The sequence below is a fragment of the Protomyctophum bolini genome, assembly GCF_963924005.1.
Source record: "Protomyctophum bolini genome assembly, chromosome: 24".
NCBI classification, from domain to species: Eukaryota; Metazoa; Chordata; class Actinopteri; order Myctophiformes; family Myctophidae; genus Protomyctophum; species Protomyctophum bolini.
Window position 1 is genome coordinate 27,987,160 of NC_137885.1, and position 18,583 is coordinate 28,005,742.

The window sequence follows — 18,583 nt, forward strand, 5'->3', positions numbered from 1 at the left end:
ACCCCCAAAAATATATACTGCATGTAATTGGCCAGCCGAACCCCATCTGAAAATATGTTCTTCCAGTTACTGTACAGTACCTCCCCCCAGAAGCAAAGATTTGAGTTAAAAATCGTTCGGCTCTGAAATAATATTTATTAAAAGATTTGCGCCACATTTTGCCGCGCTACGAGCTTGTGGTCCTGAACGCCAACCCTATGTCAGAAACAGTGATGCCAGGTTGAAAGTGATGAAGTGTGTGTGGGACAGTGAGGATGTACAGTAAGTACAGTGTATATATATATATATATGAATCACCTGGAGGGAAGGGGAGAGTCAGGAGTAGTACAGTAGATAGAGGGAGCTGACAGTTGACATGAATCGATTTCAGGTTCATGCAGAGTTAACTCACGCTAATCAGGCCTTAATTGCTGGCGTGCTGTGTAAGGCTGTTGGGTGGAAAACTCCCATAAGAGACTGGATCATCACCTAGATCTGCATATATGGAGCCTGACCTCAAACCTTTAAACCCCTAGATCTCCATATATGGAGCCTGACTTCAAACCTTTAAACCCCTAGATCTCCGTATATGGAGCCTGACCTCAAAAATTTAAACCCCTAGATATCCATATATGGAGCCTGACCTCAAACCTTTAAACCCCTAGATCTCCATATATGGAGCTGACCTGTTCTGATTTTCTTCCTTTTCATTGTCTCCCTTTTCGCCTTTATTTTATATTTTTGTATTTGTATGATTATTAGTACCAGTAGGGGCGCTGTTTGCCAGAAACGGAGAGAGATAGTGCTGTACTGTTGCCTGCTAATGAGAGAATGAGAGAGAGAGAGGAGGTGGGGGGGAGAGAGAGAGAGAGAGAGGGGAGTTGCACCACTCAGTTCACACGGGTGTGATTTTTTTATAGAGGGACAGACAGTAAAGGGCTGACAGGAAAATGGGGAGAGAGATGGGGGCGGGGGGGGTGACATGCAGTATAAAGGCCGTTGAGATCGGGAGTCGAACCCGCGGCACACTGCCAGACTGGATCACCAGCCAAGGTGCCTGCCGGACCGCTGAGCCACGGCCCAGGCCGATGTCTTCCCTTTTGTCCATTTCAAACCCTGAGACGGGTTGTACTGGTTTATGAAACACGGTGCTTTTAGTTGCTTGCTTTTATCCACGCGTGCACATCTGTGTGTCTCATTCTGCACGTGTACTTATGTATGCGTTTTTCCGTTTGTACTCTCTTTTCTCCAGCTGTACAGTATATTCCGTTCAAAGTCTCTTATAATATATACCTCCCGCTCGCTCCCCGCATGAAAAGAGATGTAAACCGTCAGAAAAGGACCGAACTGAATTCCTTCTTGTTCCCTTTAGCCCATTTTGGGCGAGAACCCCTTTTGGTGTAAGCATTATGTTACGCTTTAGCTATTGAAAAATAGCAGATCTACAAGCTCATAGCGCGCCACCGAGTGGCGCGCTACGAGCTTGTAGGTCTGCTATTTTTGAAAAATCGAAGAACGACTGACATATAGAAACATAGCTTTTTAGCAGAAAACTGTCAGGATGTATTGAAGACATTTATATAGAATCTGATCTCAGGTCAGAATGGGCTATAGCTCAGAGCCTCTGATAGCAAGGCCGCTCCGTCTCACTGTCATGTAGCGCCCTGTGTGTGTGTGTGTGAAGCTGCGTGGGGCTCTGCAGAGAAAAGCCTTTTCGAAGCCACACATTTGTTTTGGGTGTTTGTTTGTTTGTTGTGGCCGAGCCGGGGCTGCTGCTGCTGCTGCTGCCGGGGAAAGATGGATTTACCACTTAACCCAATCTGAACGGGAACCCATTTTGGTGTTAGCATCATGTTATGCTTTACCTATTGAAAAATAGCAGATCTACAAGCTCATAGCGCGCCAACGAGTGGCGCGCTACGAGCTTGTAGGTCTGCTATTTTTGAAAAATCGAAGAACGACTGACATTTTTAGAATCTGATCTCAGGTCAGAATGGGTTCATCAGACCAGTGTGTGTCCAGTGGAAACCTCGTATGAATCTGATCTCAGGTCAGAATGGGTTAACCCATTCTGGGCGAGAACCCCCTTTTGGTGTTGTATATAAGCATTATGTATAGTAGATCTACAAGCTCTTTTTTTCCAAAATAGCAGACCTATACAAGGTCGTATAGCGCGGCACCGAGTACCGCGAAATATACGACCTTGTATAGGTCTGCTATTTTGGAAAAAAATCTTGAAAATGTCGCGCAAATCTTTGAATGTATATATTCTTTCACAGCGAACGTTTTAACTCAGATCTTTGCTTCTGGGGGGGGGTGGCCAATTGCATATCATTTTTGGGGACCTTGACATGAAATATTGAGCACCACTGATGATATAAAAACATAGGTATTTCAGATTTAGAAGACATTTTTTTAAATGTCGACGTCAGACCTAAATGGGTTAATGTTTTCTCCTGCTGCTCTTCTTTTTCTCTTTTCTCTTATCTTTATTTTTTCTTTCTACTTTTCTTTTCTTCTGGAAGGCCATCGTCTCTGTCAGGTTGGAAACCTTTCTCTGGGAAACAACAATGCAAAATGGCAGCTCTATATATAGAGAAACATTCCGAGTCACAACACCGTGGGGTGCTTATAGATCGGCTCCTTTGTTTTTTGTTGCTACTAGTAGTATGACCTCACCAAGTAGGGCCTTCATTTATGAAACGAACATAAACGTGTGTGTTTTTGGCCTTCTTGTTTGTCGTCTTTTAGTGTCCGGGTAGCTCAGTCTCTGGCCTTTGGACCACAGGTTCATGGGTTCGATCCCGGGCAGCGCCAACTCAGCGTATTGAGTAGCAACGGCTTGGGTGCAGCAAGTCGTGCGGGAAGTACTGATCGGTGTGGCGCTCCACCTCAGCAATCCCTCTCCCAGGGGTCTATAGCGCATTGTAACAGGGACAGACTCCATCTCCCAGGGGTCTATAGTGCATTGTAACGGGGACAGACTCCATCTCCCAGGTGTCTAGTGAGTTGTAACAGGGATAGACTTCATCTCCCAGGGGTCTATAGTGCATTGTAACGGGGATAGACTCCATATCCCAGGGGTAATTTTTATCCCACAATGTTGTAACCCATTTTTCACCCCTGTGTCAATTATCTAATGAGTGATCCTGGGCTCTACACACCCTCCGCCAACCTGGGGAGAGCAACGGACTTAACTCATGCTTCCTTCATGCATGAGTTGTCCAAGTTGCTCCTTTACACCTGACAGGGGGGGGGAGTTTCCCTGGTTGGTCGTAGCGCGTGGAAGGAACACGTTATTCCAACCAGTTCCTTTCCCCTCCATCAGGCGCCCCGGCTGGCCAGAGAGAGGCAGTATATAAGTCTTTAAAAAAGGAATACAATTTCAAGTGACAATTTTAAGTCTCTCCAAGATGTTTATCGTGTGCCAACCAAAGCATTGCGTTGCTCCTGACAGCCTCAAATAGAGTTGAGCATACTGTAATCTCTGCAGCTGGCCTGCACAGTTTCTCTGTACACTATACATAACACTGTATGATATTTCTCTCTTTCGGTCTCGCCTCTGAAGAGCGGACTTTTAGAAGATAGCCTAGTTATCCTAATCCAGTCGTTTTCAAACTTTTTCAAATCAAAGACCCCCCACATTTATATGTATTTGGCCGCGGCCCACACTTTTAAAAGGCTTTGATCCCCAGAAGAGAAGATTTATGTTTTAAAAAAAGCTTGCCACGCACACACAAAGTGACATGTTAAACTGCCTCCCCCTGGCCAGCCGGGGCGCCTGATGGAGGGGAAAGGAACTGGTTGGAATAACGTGTTCCTTCCACACGCTACGTCCAACCAGGGAAACTCCCCCCTGTCAGGTGTAAAAGGAGCAACTTGGACACTCGGGCATGAAGGGAGCACGAGTTAAGTCCGTTGCTCTCCCCAGGTTGGCGGAGGGTGTGTAGAGCCCAGGATCACAGTAGATGATTGACACAGGTGTGAAAAATGGGTTACAAAATCGTTGGGATAAAAAATATATATTAAAAAAAAAAAAAAAGTGACATGTTGCTTATTTCTGAATATCCAACGCATATAAATGGATACAGTGCATGGGGATCCCTGGACCCCAACTTTGGGAACCAATGCTCTAGATAACGATGCAATAGGACAGCGCTTCACAAAGTGGGGTCCGGGGACCCCCCATGGGTCCTTGAGGGACTTCCAGGGGGTCCCCAGCTAAATGATAGTTTGGAACCAAATGGACCCTTATGGGTCTGTAACTCTGCGACTGTAACAACTGGAACCAAATGTACCCGTTAGATTTGTACACTCTCAGAGTTAAATTAACATTGATTTTACCATATCAACTGGGGGTCCCAGAGATAGAAATGCCATCAAATTGGGGGTCCGTCCGTAGCCTAACGCATGTCAAACTGGGGGTCCTTGAAATTAAACGGGTTGAGAATCACTGCTAGAGCCGTAAAATTCTTCTCTTATGGGGGGTCCCTGGCAACCATGGCAATCCTGGCATATCTTTTCAAATGGGGGGTCCGAGGGATAATTAATAGTGTCAATTTGGGGGGTCCTTGACATGAAAAAGTTTGGGAACCACTGATTTAGAGCAAATGACTCCGTCCATCGCACATGCACGCACGCACGCATGCACACACGCATGCACGCACGCACGCACACTCCGTCTCAAACGCCTCGCTTCGCCCGTCCTCATTTCTCCCGAGTCGCCCGTTTTTGGATGGCGCTCGGCGGTCGTGCTCGGTTCCCGTCTGGTCACATCTGAAGAGGGGCTCACTCTGAGGAAATGGAGGCAATTTGTTTTGGCGCCTTTCTCTCCTTTTGGGGGGCGGGCGCCGTCTGCAACGCCAGCTGTTGATAATGTAGCCGTTATGCAGACCGTATGAGCCACGCGCACGCTGGTCTCTGTGACACACACACTTAACCCATTCTGACCTGAGATCAGATTCATACGAGGTTTCCAATGGACACACATTGCTCTTATTAACCCATTTTGACCTGAGATCAGATTCTAAAAACGTCAGTCGTTCTTCGATTTTTCAAAAATAGCAGACCTACAAGCTCGTAGCGCGCCACCGAGTGGCGCGCTACGAGCTTGTAGATCTGCTATTTTTCAATAGCTAAAGCATAACATGATGCTAACACCAAAACGAGTTCCCGTTCAGAATGGCATAAACACACATAAACACGCACATGCACACGTTTTTACTCAACTACTCTGTAAATGGGGACATTTTGCATAATGAGTACCTTTTGAAAATAGGTAATTTTCTTTGAGAAGGTCCACATACTGTAGGCGTGTGTGTGTGTGTGTGTGTGTGTGTGTGTGTGTGTGTGTGTGTGTGTGTGTGTGTGTGTGTGTGTGTGTGTGTGTGTGTGTGTGTGTGTGTGTGTGTGTGTGTGTGTGTGTGTGTGTGTGTGTGTGTGTGTGTGTGTGTGTGTGTGTGTGTGTGTGTGTGTGTGTGTGGTTTCTATGAGGTGTTAGTTGGTTATAGTTCTCTCCAGGGCGGAGGAGGAGTAAGTGATTAATTGGCATTTAAAAGGAGAGCTTTTTTAACGGCAGAGCCTGTAGCTTTAAGTCTTCAGCCTAAACGCTGGGCTTTGTCGGCCTGACGCGCGCCGCGCGCCAGCTGCTAAACAGTCTGCATTTCTATAGCACCTTTATCCAAAGGGCTGCACAATGATGCTTCGCATTCCCCCATTCATACACGCACGCACGCACGCACGTGCGCTGGCAGAGGCGACCTTGCAAAGCCACCAGCCTGCTAAAGGGGAGAGCTGTAGTATAGACTGTATAGTACTACTGTACTTTTTTTTTACTCCTTGAGTGTGTTTGTTTGTAATTTTGGTTATTTATGACTTTCACTTTCATTACTTTAACTTGTGGTTGAGTATTTTTCTTGACCAGTAGTATTATGTACTTTGGCTCATGTACACTGTGGTTGAGTACTTTGTCCTTGAAGAAGAAAGCAAAAGCAAGTATACCCGCTTCAGTAATTCCACGTAATTAAGTAAGGGGTTGCTGGAAGGTTCTGGCTCTGGAAGATGCAGGCTGTAGAAATGAACAGCAGCGGTCGCGTTGTATCCTATAGGATTCGTGTTTTATTTTGTACCCCCCCCCCAGCAGCAAACGGCAACAGAGTGGACATTTTGGCACGGAGGCCTTCCTCAGTGTAAATCTATACGTAAATCTATGTCCACCACTGCAACAGGCACAGCAGTCCATAATTGCAAAAAAACTTCCTTCAGGTGTTACCGATAATTCTACTGAAGGCTTTGTTCCATTCAGTGTAGCACAGTGGTTCTCAATTTTCTTCTTATAATAATAAGTGTTCAAGGACCCCCATAATTATGAAAGTGTAGCATGGGACCAAATGGACCATTATGGGTCCATTTGGTGACATTTGTACAGTCTCAGACTTTTTTAACCCATTTAGACCTGTGGCCTGATTCTGAAAGAATGTGCCACATTTTCACGATTTTTATAAAGCTATGAGCTTGTAGATGTTATGCTAAAGCATAACATAATGCTTAAAACACCAAAATGGGTTAAGGAACCATATATACTGTATCTGGACTCTGGGATGCACTTTGAGATCCACTGGTGTTTCCAGCACAATGTCAGCACCCTGACTCTGTTTGACCAGAATGGAACAGAGCCTTCATTAGTGTAATTGGTAAGACCTGTGAATGTATTTCCAGTGTGACTGTATGTGCGGCTGCATTTTAGAGCATATTTCACCATTTCGCCCGGAGGAGGAAACCTTGCAAAGCACCAGTGGGATTCAACAAGTGCCTTGCTCAATGACACTTCAACACAAAGCCTAGAGTATAAAGCCAGGGATCCAACTGGGTTCGGCTCAGGTCTCTCCACATAGTATAGTTTTGTTAAGTATTCGTTCACGAAATACTTCACTCTATGATGGGATGTTTCCTTGCAGATCTACAAGCGATCTCAACACGTCGCAGTGCAACACGTTGTGAGCTTGTAGATCTAGAAGGAAACATTCCCCATAGAGTGACGTATTTCGTGAACGAATACTTAACGAAACCTTTGGTTTCTGAAGAAACCTTTTCCGATTCTTGGGAATGCTTATAAGTTATACCGGGTATGAAGTATCATCCACTCTGGATGTTTATCCGTGTGCGTGCCTGATGTGTGCACATTTGTACTGTACGTGTGTCCATGGATGTGTGTGTGTCCATGGATGTGTGTGTGTGTGTGGTGTGCACGTGTATGGTTGTGTATACCGTTTGAGTTATAAGCATATTCACCACAGGTGCAAATGATTAAATGTTAAATTATTAACACGCACATCATTCTGCTTGTTCAGCCGCTCCTCACGGGCTTCCCAGTGTAATAACGCGTGTGCGCACACACACACGCATACGCATGCACGCACACGCATGCACAGTACGTATGCACTTCCGCGCCGGGTCCAAGCAAGACGAGGGGCGCGCCGCCCAGCCATGACGAGGAAGAGTGATCATCTGGTTCTCTCTGTTCTCCCTGCTCAGCAAGTAGAGCCTCGTCACTGGAGGGAGAAACTATATTTCAAAGTTGGAAGGAGGGAGGGAGGGAGGGGGGCGTGGAGAGAGAGAGACAGAGAGAGAGAGAGTTTTAATAGAATTTGGAGTGACCTAAATACAGGGAATAAATGGAGTGGTGAGGTACACACCCCCTCCCGATACAAACCACAACACAAGGGCTCTGACGAGACGTCATCGGTCGATGACTTGTCATTAGTGTAATTAGAGATGGAGAGAGATGGAGGTGGAGTGAGTGGAATTGAGGGGGAGATGGAGAGAGGAGGTAATGCGAGGGAGCGAGCGCGCGCGTGCGTGTGTGTACTTGTATTACCATCCTTGTGAGGGCCAAAATGTCCCCACAAGTATGGTAGAATTCCAAAATAGATGCCGAGGACCATTTTCCTGGTTGTTCCATGGTTAACCCTGCATGCATTCTGGGCGGGAACCCCCTTTTGGTGTTTTAAGCATTATGTTATACTTTAGCTATTGAAAAAAATGCAGATCTACAAGATCTACGAGCTTGTGTAGACCTGCTATTTTTCGAAAAGTCGTGAACATGTGGCGCAGATCTTTGAATACATATTCTTTCAGAGCGAACGTTTGTAACTAAAATCTTTGCTTCTATGCTTCTATGTCTGTGTTGACATAGGGCAGTCGGAGGCCAAAGACACAATATAATTGACATGAAATAGATTTTGAGCACCACTGATATGGAAACATAGGGGTTTTTCAGAAAACTTTGTTCGTCCTCAGGTCTATAAGGAAAGACGTGGGAAGTTTTATAGGCCGATGTCCTCACAAGTATAGCTTAACCCATTTTGGATGGGAACCCCTTTTGGTGTTGAGTGGTGCGCTACGAGCTTGTAGGTCTGATATTTTTGAAGAATCAAAGAACGACTGACATACTGAAACATAGCTTTTTCAGAAAACTGTCAGGATGTAGAAGACATTTTTAGAATCTGATCTCAGGTCAGAATGGGTTATAGTAATACAAAGAGAGAGAGAGGGAGAGATAGAGAGGCGGGACACAGCGGCCACTGTACATATGGCCACTGATTGTAGCTCACGCTTTCCTGGCCTTGAAAGCTCCTTCTAAACGGAGCCGTTTCAGTCAGCTGAGCAACAGTGAAAGGAGACAGAAGTGAACTTTAATTGGCTTTAGAATGCACCCTAGCGTGGCGCTGTGCGGAGCGCTGTATTGCGTGCATGCGTGCAGACACACTCGTTTCTGCTTGTGTTATGCAGCCGGAAGCACATTTTTCATTTCCCAAATTGTCAGGGCAAAAAGGAGCTATATAGGGACGCGTTCCGAATGGTCCACTTTATACGTCGTAGGGACGGCTGGACAGTACTTGTGGCGGCTGTATAGGGTCGGCTCCCCTTACAATCAAAGGTCCACTTCACACATTCTCAACCCTATATATCTTCATATAATTGGTCCTCACTATAAAGCCTATGGCTATAATACCATGGCACACTTTTCTGTCTGGTCCCTCCGTGTCTGAGGAGGGCTGTGTGTGGACAGTTCAGTGTCTGGTCCCTCTGTGTCTGAGGAGGGCTGTGGACAGTTCAGTGTCTGAGGAGGGCTGTGGACAGTTCAGTGTCTGGTCTCTCTGTTTCTGAGGAGGGCTGTGGACAGTTCAGTGTCTGGTCTCTCTGTGTGTCTGAGGAGGGCTGTGGACAGTTCAGTGTCTGGTCTCTCTGTGTCTGAGGAGGGCTGTGGACAGTTCAGTGTCTGGTCCCTCTGTGTCTGAGGAGGGCATGTGGACAGTTCAGTGTCTGGTCCCTCTGTGTCTGAGGAGGGCTGTGGACAGTTCAGTGTCTGAGGAGGGCTGTGGACAGTTCAGTGTCTGGTCCCTCTGTGTCTGAGGAGGGCTGTGGACAGTTCAGTGTCTGGTCTCTCCTTGTCTGAGGAGGGCTGTGGACAGTTCAGTGTCTGGTGTCTCTGTGTCTGAGGAGGGCTGTGGACAGTTCAGTGTCTGGTCTCTCTGTGTCTGAGGAGGGCTGTGGACAGTTCAGTGTCTGGTCTCTCCTTGTCTGAGGAGGGCTGTGGACAGTTCAGTGTCTGGTCACTCTGGGTCCGAGGAGGCCGATTCAGACTGAATCGTTAGTGACCTTAGTGAGTGTTCCTTGGATGTTACATGAGAGGCACTGTAGTATACACATACATATGCATGCACTGGCTTTCACCGGGTGTTTGTCCTGCATATACCCGTGTTTCTGCCCTCACTATAGAAGGTGTGCTATTTTCGTATTTTTCTTCCAGACACTTAGAGTATAAGCTCAAGGTTGATGCAAATCGCTGTTTGTTGTGCGTGCGTATGTGTGTGTGTGCGTCATCACTTCACAGCACTGTCTCCCACCATGCACTCCAACATCAGAAGAAAGTCATGGCCACTTTACTTCCCTTTGATTCCATGCCGAGGAAAGACGTAGCTCCTTGGAGGAGGTTGAGAGCCCAGGGCAGGTGGCCTTGGATCTATGCTGTACTACCGTACATTTCTTTGACAGATTTACGTCATGTTTGAGGGCCTGCATTGTTAAATACTGTTGTGTTTTATTCCTGCAAGCTTCCCTGCATGGGCTATTTCTGTACAATTTACAATTTAGGCATTTAGCAGACGCTCTTAATCCAGAGCGATTTACATTAAGCAAGAACAAAAAAGCATGGGAATACATCACATAAAAACCTTTATAATGAAACATGCGTAAGCTAAGAAAGTAACAGTGGAATATCTATAATGAAACTATACATATATGCTATACATCTACATAACATGCTATAAGTCTGTATCAAATGCCATCTAAGTCTACAGAATTGCTATCTAAGGGGGTAGGGTACGACGACGACGAAACATCTGGCTGCAATTCGGACCAGTTCCGAATTGCAGCCAGATACAGCAAGCTTGCGCAACTCGTCACTTCATGCCACGCTGAGAGCTTGTATATCTGCTGTTTTTGATCATTTTTGTAAACATCTTGAGTGTGTATATATAGTTATAAGGCCTTTGTATAGAATCGGGGCCTTAGGTAGGAAAGTCTGGCTAACGAGGCTTCACCCGTACTGGACTGACATATACACCACCACACACTCGGTATAACCAAAATCTTTTCTCCTCTGTGTATAAGTGTATTCATGTACTGTGCCAAAACATCGGAGGGAGGGTTCAAGGTTCACGGTTCAAGTTTATTTAGTGTCCCCGAAGGGCAAATTGGGTTGCAGCATAGACGGTACATTAAACAATGAAAACAGTACAAACAAACAAACATAGCAGATACCAGAGTACAGTAAGGTGCACACAACCATTAAAGTGCAGGCGTTAAAGGTGCATGTGTGTAGACATAGGCATGAGATAATACAGTACAAAGTGAAAAGTGCTCATCATAAGGTTATATCCTAGACCTAGATCTACCCACGGCAGCATTCAGTGTGTGAATAGAGACCGGGACAAAGGAATATTTGTGCCTGTTTTTTTGTGGCACAATAAATGGCTCGCAAGCGAAGGCCGGATGGGAGAAGGATGTATACAATGGGGGGGGGGAGGGGGGTTGTGTGGGGGTCCGCCACCCATGAAATGAATGACCTTCATTTCCAGATGTGTCGTCAGGGAGGGATTGGTCATCTGTCTCTAGTCGGCGGTGGTGGGTTGGCTTTACGCGGGAAGGCAAGCTCAGTGGGGAGGAGGACACACAATTACAAAGTGCATTTGGGTTGTCAGAGGAGGGGTGGGGGGACGCGGGGGGACTTTACTCCAAAGGAATGCCTCCTGATGGATACTTATATATGCCGCCGCAAATAGAAACCCCAAAGAGTTGAGAGGCGCTCCGCTATTGTGCACCTGTCATGGTGCCTGTCATATATACAGTACGCTTCACACTGGATCCCGGGAACACAAACGGCGGTATTATGCGCCGTGTGGGTTTGGGACTGCTGTTCTGTGTTGTGCTATGCTGTGTGCGTGTTCGCGAGCGTGTGTGTGTGTGTGCGTGCGTGCGTGTGCGTGCTGGTATTATATGTTCTTGCGCAGGCCCCAAAGTATACAGAGTAGAATCTGAGAAACAGACATTGTGAGGAGGGACTGTTTTCCGGCTCCTCGAAAGAAAAGAAAATGGTTGTTTTATGGTATCAGAAACAGCTTCAGGTTGGGGTTAGGTTTCATATTAGCCTTGGGGTGGGGGGTTGGGGTGGGGTGGGGTGTGTCCGGGTCGTGGGTTTGGTGGTGGTATACCTTGGATCCAAGAATCGTGAACGGAACCACGAAGGTATTTTTTGGAAACGGCCCAAATGAAGTGACATCATGTCAGCACAATTCCAGCACAATGACTCCCGGCAATGTCGGGCAAGCTGATAACACATGCAGAGCCAAACACCATATTTACTGTTACTGTGTGTGTGCGTGTGCGTGTGCGTGTGTGTGTGTCTGTGTGCGGCTGTGTGTGTGTGCGTGTGCGTGTAGAGGGAGATGGGACCTGACTAAGTATTTACGGAATCTAGGGGCATCTATCTATCTATCTACACTGTGTAAAACCCTCTGTTATTGGATTTAACTACAAATTCAGTGTTACAGACCTGTAAGGGTCCATTTGGTTCAAGCTCGGGACCCCCCCCTCCCCTTACATTCCATAGTGGCAGCGGTTCACATGGTTACACTCTCAGAGTTACAGACCCATAAGCGTTAATTAGCTTATTAACTATATCATTTAGCTGGGGACCCCCTGGAACTCCCTCAAGGGCCCCTGGGGGTCCCCGGAAACCACATGGGGGAACCACTGCCTTGCATTCCATATGGTATCACATGGATATATCACAGTATATATCATTACATCAGTAGATCAATACTTCAGGCCCATATGAATATTGCTCCCACAACGGATGCTTTGGCTTATCTGGCTGCTATTGTTAAATTACATAAAGAGCATGCTGACTGTGCGTGCCGGGGGGGAAGAGACCTTAGCGGGTAGGGTCTCTCTCTCTCTCTCTCCCCCATCCATCCATATGAATGCAGTAACCGGGCCGCGCTGCTGATAAATCGTCCCGTCGAGACGGGAACATGATTACACGAGGCGGCGGTGGCGGCGGCGGCGTCTGCGTCGCGCCGGCGTTTTGGGCGGGCAGACGGAGTGGCGGTGTCACCACTAAGAGGGTGCTGAATGGATGGCTGTCGTCCCCTCCTCACTCGTATCAGCCAAGGACCACTTCCTTAATCACCCTGGGTATAGTCTGATGCCAGTGATTAGCCCTGGTGGAAAGAACCTGAGTCCATACATACATACATACGCAGTACTTCATTAACCCATTTAGGCCTGACGTCGAAATTTAAAAAAGAAAATCTTCTAAATCCTGAAAAGTTTTTTTACTTTATATTCATGTCATGGACCCAGTGTCCATGACATCAGAGACACTGGGCTCACTGCTAAAATCTAAAATATGTCAAACCACATATTACACACACACACAAAGTCCCCGAGAAAAGTGTTCTAAATCTTCTAAACGTCATTAACATATATTCTTTTGCAAGAATGTGTCCCTTTAATACGGTGCTTTATACTTTACTTCACTACAAGTTACAGTACTTATTACGTATTACGAAATAGCTGATCTACAAGCAAAAAACAAATTGAAGCAAACAAAAACGAAGTATGACATATTTAGAAAATAGTACTGTAGTAAATTCCAAGCAATTCTTGTAGCACGGCACCCCCCCCTTCCCCCTCCCTCCCTCCCCCCTCCCTCCCACCCTCCCTCCCTCCCTCCAACACCCACACAACCACAATACAGGGTTTGTTCTGATAAATAGCAGACGAAACCTTCTATTTCATTCGTTCATCTTTTGTTTTTGTTCCCGTGTTTATACGTTATCATAATGTGAAATGGATGATGAAGGTTGACGGTCACAAGAATATATAGCCAATGGATGACTATTAACGAGAGTTTGTGATTAAACCAGTAAGACGCTCAAACGCGGGAAGCGAACGCAGCTCGTACATATTTGGGTTTTGGACGTATAGCTGCTTTGGGGACTCCTTATATGGTTATGGCTGAGTCATGGTGACACAAATCACTCAGCTCCATATATGGGCACAAAAGCGGGACAGACAGACACACAGACAGACATGATCTGCTAGGTCTCGCAATCACTGCGTTCGCAATGACCACTACATTGGATCCATTTGAACGCCGGCTCCTTTTCCTTTTTTTACTGAGAAAGTATAGCGGGTTTTCCATCAGTCAGTGACGAGGTATCGTTCACATATTAACCCATTTAGACCTGAAGGGACGATTCTAAAAATATGTCTTCTAAATCATAACAGTTTTCCTGAAAAACCTATGTTTCTGTGTCAGTGGTGCTCAACCTTTTTCACCTCACCCAGAATTATTTTGGCTGCCGACCCCCATCTGAAAATATGTTGTTCCAGCCAGGGACTCTCCAGAAGCAAAGATTTGAGTTAAAAACGTTATTGTGCCTCTGAAAGAATATATATTCATAGATTTGTGTCACATTTTTGCGACTTTTCTAAAATAGCAGACCTACAAGCTCATAGCGCGGCACTCGGTACCGCGCTATGAGCTTGTAGATCTGCTATTTTTACGCCTTTTACTATAGATCTATTTTTACGCCTTTTATTATAGATCTGCTATAGTCAACGCCTTAAACACCAAAAAGGGGTTCTCGCCCCAAAGTGGGTTAATCCCATATCCTCCCCTGACTTCACCTCCCACTATAATCCTAGCTCTGATCTGGGCATCATCATCATCATCATCCCTTCCAACATTTTTCCAAAAGGAATTGAATTCGTCCCGACAAGTCAGTCCTTTCATGGACTCTGGGCCGGAGGATATTGGACGGATTGGAGCGGCGCTTTGTATTTGACTCGTTCAATGAGGAGTGTAATAATACTGCTGCTGCTGTCGGGGCAAAAAGCTTGTAGTCTCATAGCTCTGGTCCATATAGCCTTCGACTGCTTCAGTATAAGGCTATGGGACTCTCCTCTTTAGCGTAAATAAAAAGAACGTTTTTGCTACTCAACCAAAACAACAGACGGGTTGTGTCATTAGAAAGCCTACTTTCCTTAGTGGACACACTCTGTATAAACGGAAAAAAATACTTTTAGTTACTCCAATGCTCCCTCTACCGATATTGCCCAGAGAACTGCCTCATAGAGAATATTTTTCCTCCGGTGAAAAAAAAAATCCCTTCCTGGCCAAAAAGGACCGTTTATTTATATGGTGGGGGGCTCAGAGTGCGTCCACTAAGGAAAGTAGGCTTTCTAATGACACAACACGCCTTTGTTTTGGCGAGTAGCAAAAACGTTCTTTTTATTTACGCTAAAGAGGAGAGGCTGGTCTGATTTCGATTTGAAAGTCCCATGGCCTTGTAGGTCTGCTATTTATCAATTTTTTTTAACTCAAATCTTTGCTTCTGGGGGAGTCCCTGGAACATATTTTCAGATGGGGGTCGGCGGCCTATTACCTATAATTTTTGGGGTCCTTGACATGAAATATTGAGAACCACTGATATAGAATCATGAGGTTTTTCTCATTTTAGAAAGACATTTTTTTAATTTCGACGTCGGGCACTGCATTCTGACAGCCGACTGACGGCCTGCTAGTATTTACTATCCATTGCACTGGGCACTTCATATTAATGCACTGAAGTCTGGGAAATGGATTGGAAATGAACTGTGAAACAGTTTGTTCATGCAATTATTGGGCTGTTAACTGTATATGGACTGTTTTTCAAAACGCTGCAATATGGCCTTCACTATATTTTTTATCGTGTTGTGGAACTTGTGTGGGAAGGGGGATGATTGTGTTACTGTTAGTTTTATTTAAAAAATATATATCCAGAGCAGGATCATCTTTTTTCCAGCAACAGCCTACTTCACACTAGCACGGTGAAAATGAAATCCTGGAATGAAATCCAGGAGTTCACATTCACAAACACACACTTCTATAACCATTAGGCCAACGCTGACCCAAATGGACGGCCGGAACCCCCTTTTGGTGTTTTTTATACTTTAGCTATTGAAAAATAGCAGATCTACAAGCTCATAGCGCAGTACTACTGAGTGCCACGCTGAGAGCTTGTAGCTCTGCTATTTTAGAAAGATCGTGGAAATGTGGTGCAACTCTTTGAATACGTATTCTTTCAGAGCGAACGTTTTTAATTCAAATCTTTCCTTCAGGGGGAGGGGGGGGGGGGGGGGTTCCTGGAACAACATGTTTCCAGATGGGGGTCCCACGGCCAAATACAGATAATTCTGGGGGTCCTCGGCATGAAAAAGGTTGAGCACCAACTGACACATAGAAACATGGGGTTTTCAGAAATCTTTTAGGATTCAGAAGACATTTTTTGCTCCTGTTTCTGCCCGACGGTTGACTGCACAGTATGATGTGACTGTATCTAAATCCGTATCATCACTCCCACCCCCCCCCCCCCCCCCCCCACCCCCCCACACACACACACACACACACACACACACACACACACACACACACACACTCCTTTCATTCCCCCGTCCTCAATTGTCCCCATGCATAGATCTTGGGATTAGGAGCGGTGTGATGCCGTGGAATCCGTGGATTAAGGGTTTTACGCTTCTCCAGCGTGCAGAGGCATCTGTCGAGGGCATCGGTGGTCATTGAAAAAAGAAACATATTCTTATTATTATTATTATTATTATACGCAAATACCCAGACCGGTCCGCCTCTGTCAATCTGTCTGCGTCAGCACTCTGTCGAGGAGGTCAACCCCAGGGTGGATAAAGTACACACACATTTTATTTATTTTATACTTTATACCCATTTAGACCCAGATTCTACAAATGCCTTCTATATGTAAATCATGACAGATTTCTGAAAATAGACATGTTTCTATTTCAGCGGTTCTCAAACTATTTCATGTCAAAGGACCTCCACAAAGTATATTATGTAATTAATTGGTCTGCCGACCCCCATCTGAAAATATTTTATTTCAGGGACCGACTTTAGCAGCCAAAGGCGTCATTAAATTTCACTAATTCATATGTCAGGTAGGCTACCTGACAAAAACTCAACATTGTACCTAATTGCAGTACTTTACTGTACTGGATGTAAATGGCAACACAAGCCCATTGTATCCCATTTGATGAGAAGTAGTAACGGTTTCGGAACATACGAGGTTTCTCAGCCGACACAGCGACCATGTTAACAGATGTGTGAAAAGCATTAGGAATGTTCTGCAGGCTTTAGGTTTTAATAACTTCATTATAGGTTTTTTCCTGTGCGTCGGCACTTCGTTGATGTACCTCGTCCAGGCCTTTGGGCCACGCTGACGCAGCAGCAAATCCATGCAAATGGGGGTTAAATTAGTACTATGGGTTTCAGCCGCGCTCATTTTAATGTGTTTCACTTTCCCTGTAACTATGGATTAATTACTGGGGAAGGAAAGAAAAGAGTAAAAAAAAATAATACAGTAAGGATTCAGTGTCCTCCGGTGCCCTTAACTCATTTTGGGCGTGAACCCCTTTTGGTGTTTTAAGAATTATGTTATACTTTAGCTATTGAAAAAAATAGCAGATCTACAAGCTCATAGCGCGGCACCGAGTGCCGTGCCATGTAGCTTGTATAGGTCTGCTATTCTTTTTTCAATCGTGAAAATGTGGCCCAAATGTTTGAATATATTATTTCAAAGCGAGCGTTTTTAACTCAAATCTTTGCTTCTGGGCGCGGGGTCCCTGGAACAACATATTTTCAGGTGGGGGTCGGCGGCCAATTACATATATTTTTGGGGGTCCTTGACATGAAAATGTTTGAGAACGACTGACATACGTAGAAACATAGGATTTAACCCTGTGAGAACGACTGACATAGAAACAAATGATTTTCAGAAAACTGTCAGGATTTAGAAGGCATTTGTAGAATTGTCCTCAGGGCTAAATGGATTAACTCATTCACTGACGAGCCAAAATTAACCACTTTACAGTAAAGAGCATGTAATCTTTTTTCGCATTGTAATGCCCATAGGGGGGATTTTAGATCGCCTCATATAAGAACTGTGTTTGAAAAAATAAAAAAATAAACGGATCATTGAGGCCGTTTCACTCATATGGATATGACGAATCAACTGACTGAGAGAAAACACTAATGTTACTGCTGCTGAATTAGTTAGTGAATTAGCACTCTATAGCCCCATTTTCAACCCTATATCTTTGTATATTTGGTCCTCACTCATTTATTATAACTAGCCCTTACCCGTTATGAGATATTGAGGGGAGGAGTTATCTGCCCTAGGGCGCATAGGGGAGGAGTTATCTGCCCTTGGGCGCATAGGGGTGACGGAACAATAATTATGACACAATTCATCGTCAGCGTCTCATTGGTAAATTTATATAAATCTGACTGCTGGTGACATCATCGATGGGGATTCCACATAGAAGCCATATTGTTCTTGCATTAAATAAAACCATTAAAATAAAATAAAAACTCCTCTGGGAGAGACATGGCGTGACTATAGACAGAAATGGCACCATTTTTAATGAGTTTTAGTGAGGGCCAATTATATACAGAATAAAGATAAGGTTGAAAAATGGCGAAAGTACTCATTTAAAACCTACTATTTTATTTATCTGTCCCCCCAGAGCTCTATAATAGCATTTCTCCACACACCTAAATCTCTTAGAAAATAGCCAGAAGCTTGTAAATCGGCTGTGTTCACCAAATACTCACCCCTACATGGGGAGTCTAGAATAGTCACGTCATTAAACATTGAACAATACACTGTTTCGTGTTAATTATACGCTGAAATTCACTGTGTAGAGTTTACAGACCTCCGTGCTCCTTGCTACCTGATTTCTTTTGGGTGAATTGATCCTTTATGGAACGTCAATGGACCTCCGCCGCGGCATTGAATCCCAGCGTACGTTTGTCAATAGTGTTTATCTTGATGTGGGGAGAGGGGGGGGGTCACCGGTGGTCAGCGGGGTATATCCCATTCAGAACGGGAACCCCGTTCAGGTGTTTTAAGCATTGTTATACTTTAGCTATTGAAAAATAGCAGATCTACAAGCTCATAGCGCG

General features: G+C 45.2%; 1 protein-coding gene across 1 annotated transcript in view; it reads left to right on the top strand.

Moving 5' to 3' along the window:
* The window catches only part of LOC308311849 (receptor tyrosine-protein kinase erbB-4-like), a gene marked incomplete at its 5' end in the record, with an annotated part of 279,643 nt that overhangs the window by 92,021 nt on the left and 169,039 nt on the right, over positions 1-18,583 (top strand). The gene's annotated exons all lie outside the window — the stretch shown is intronic.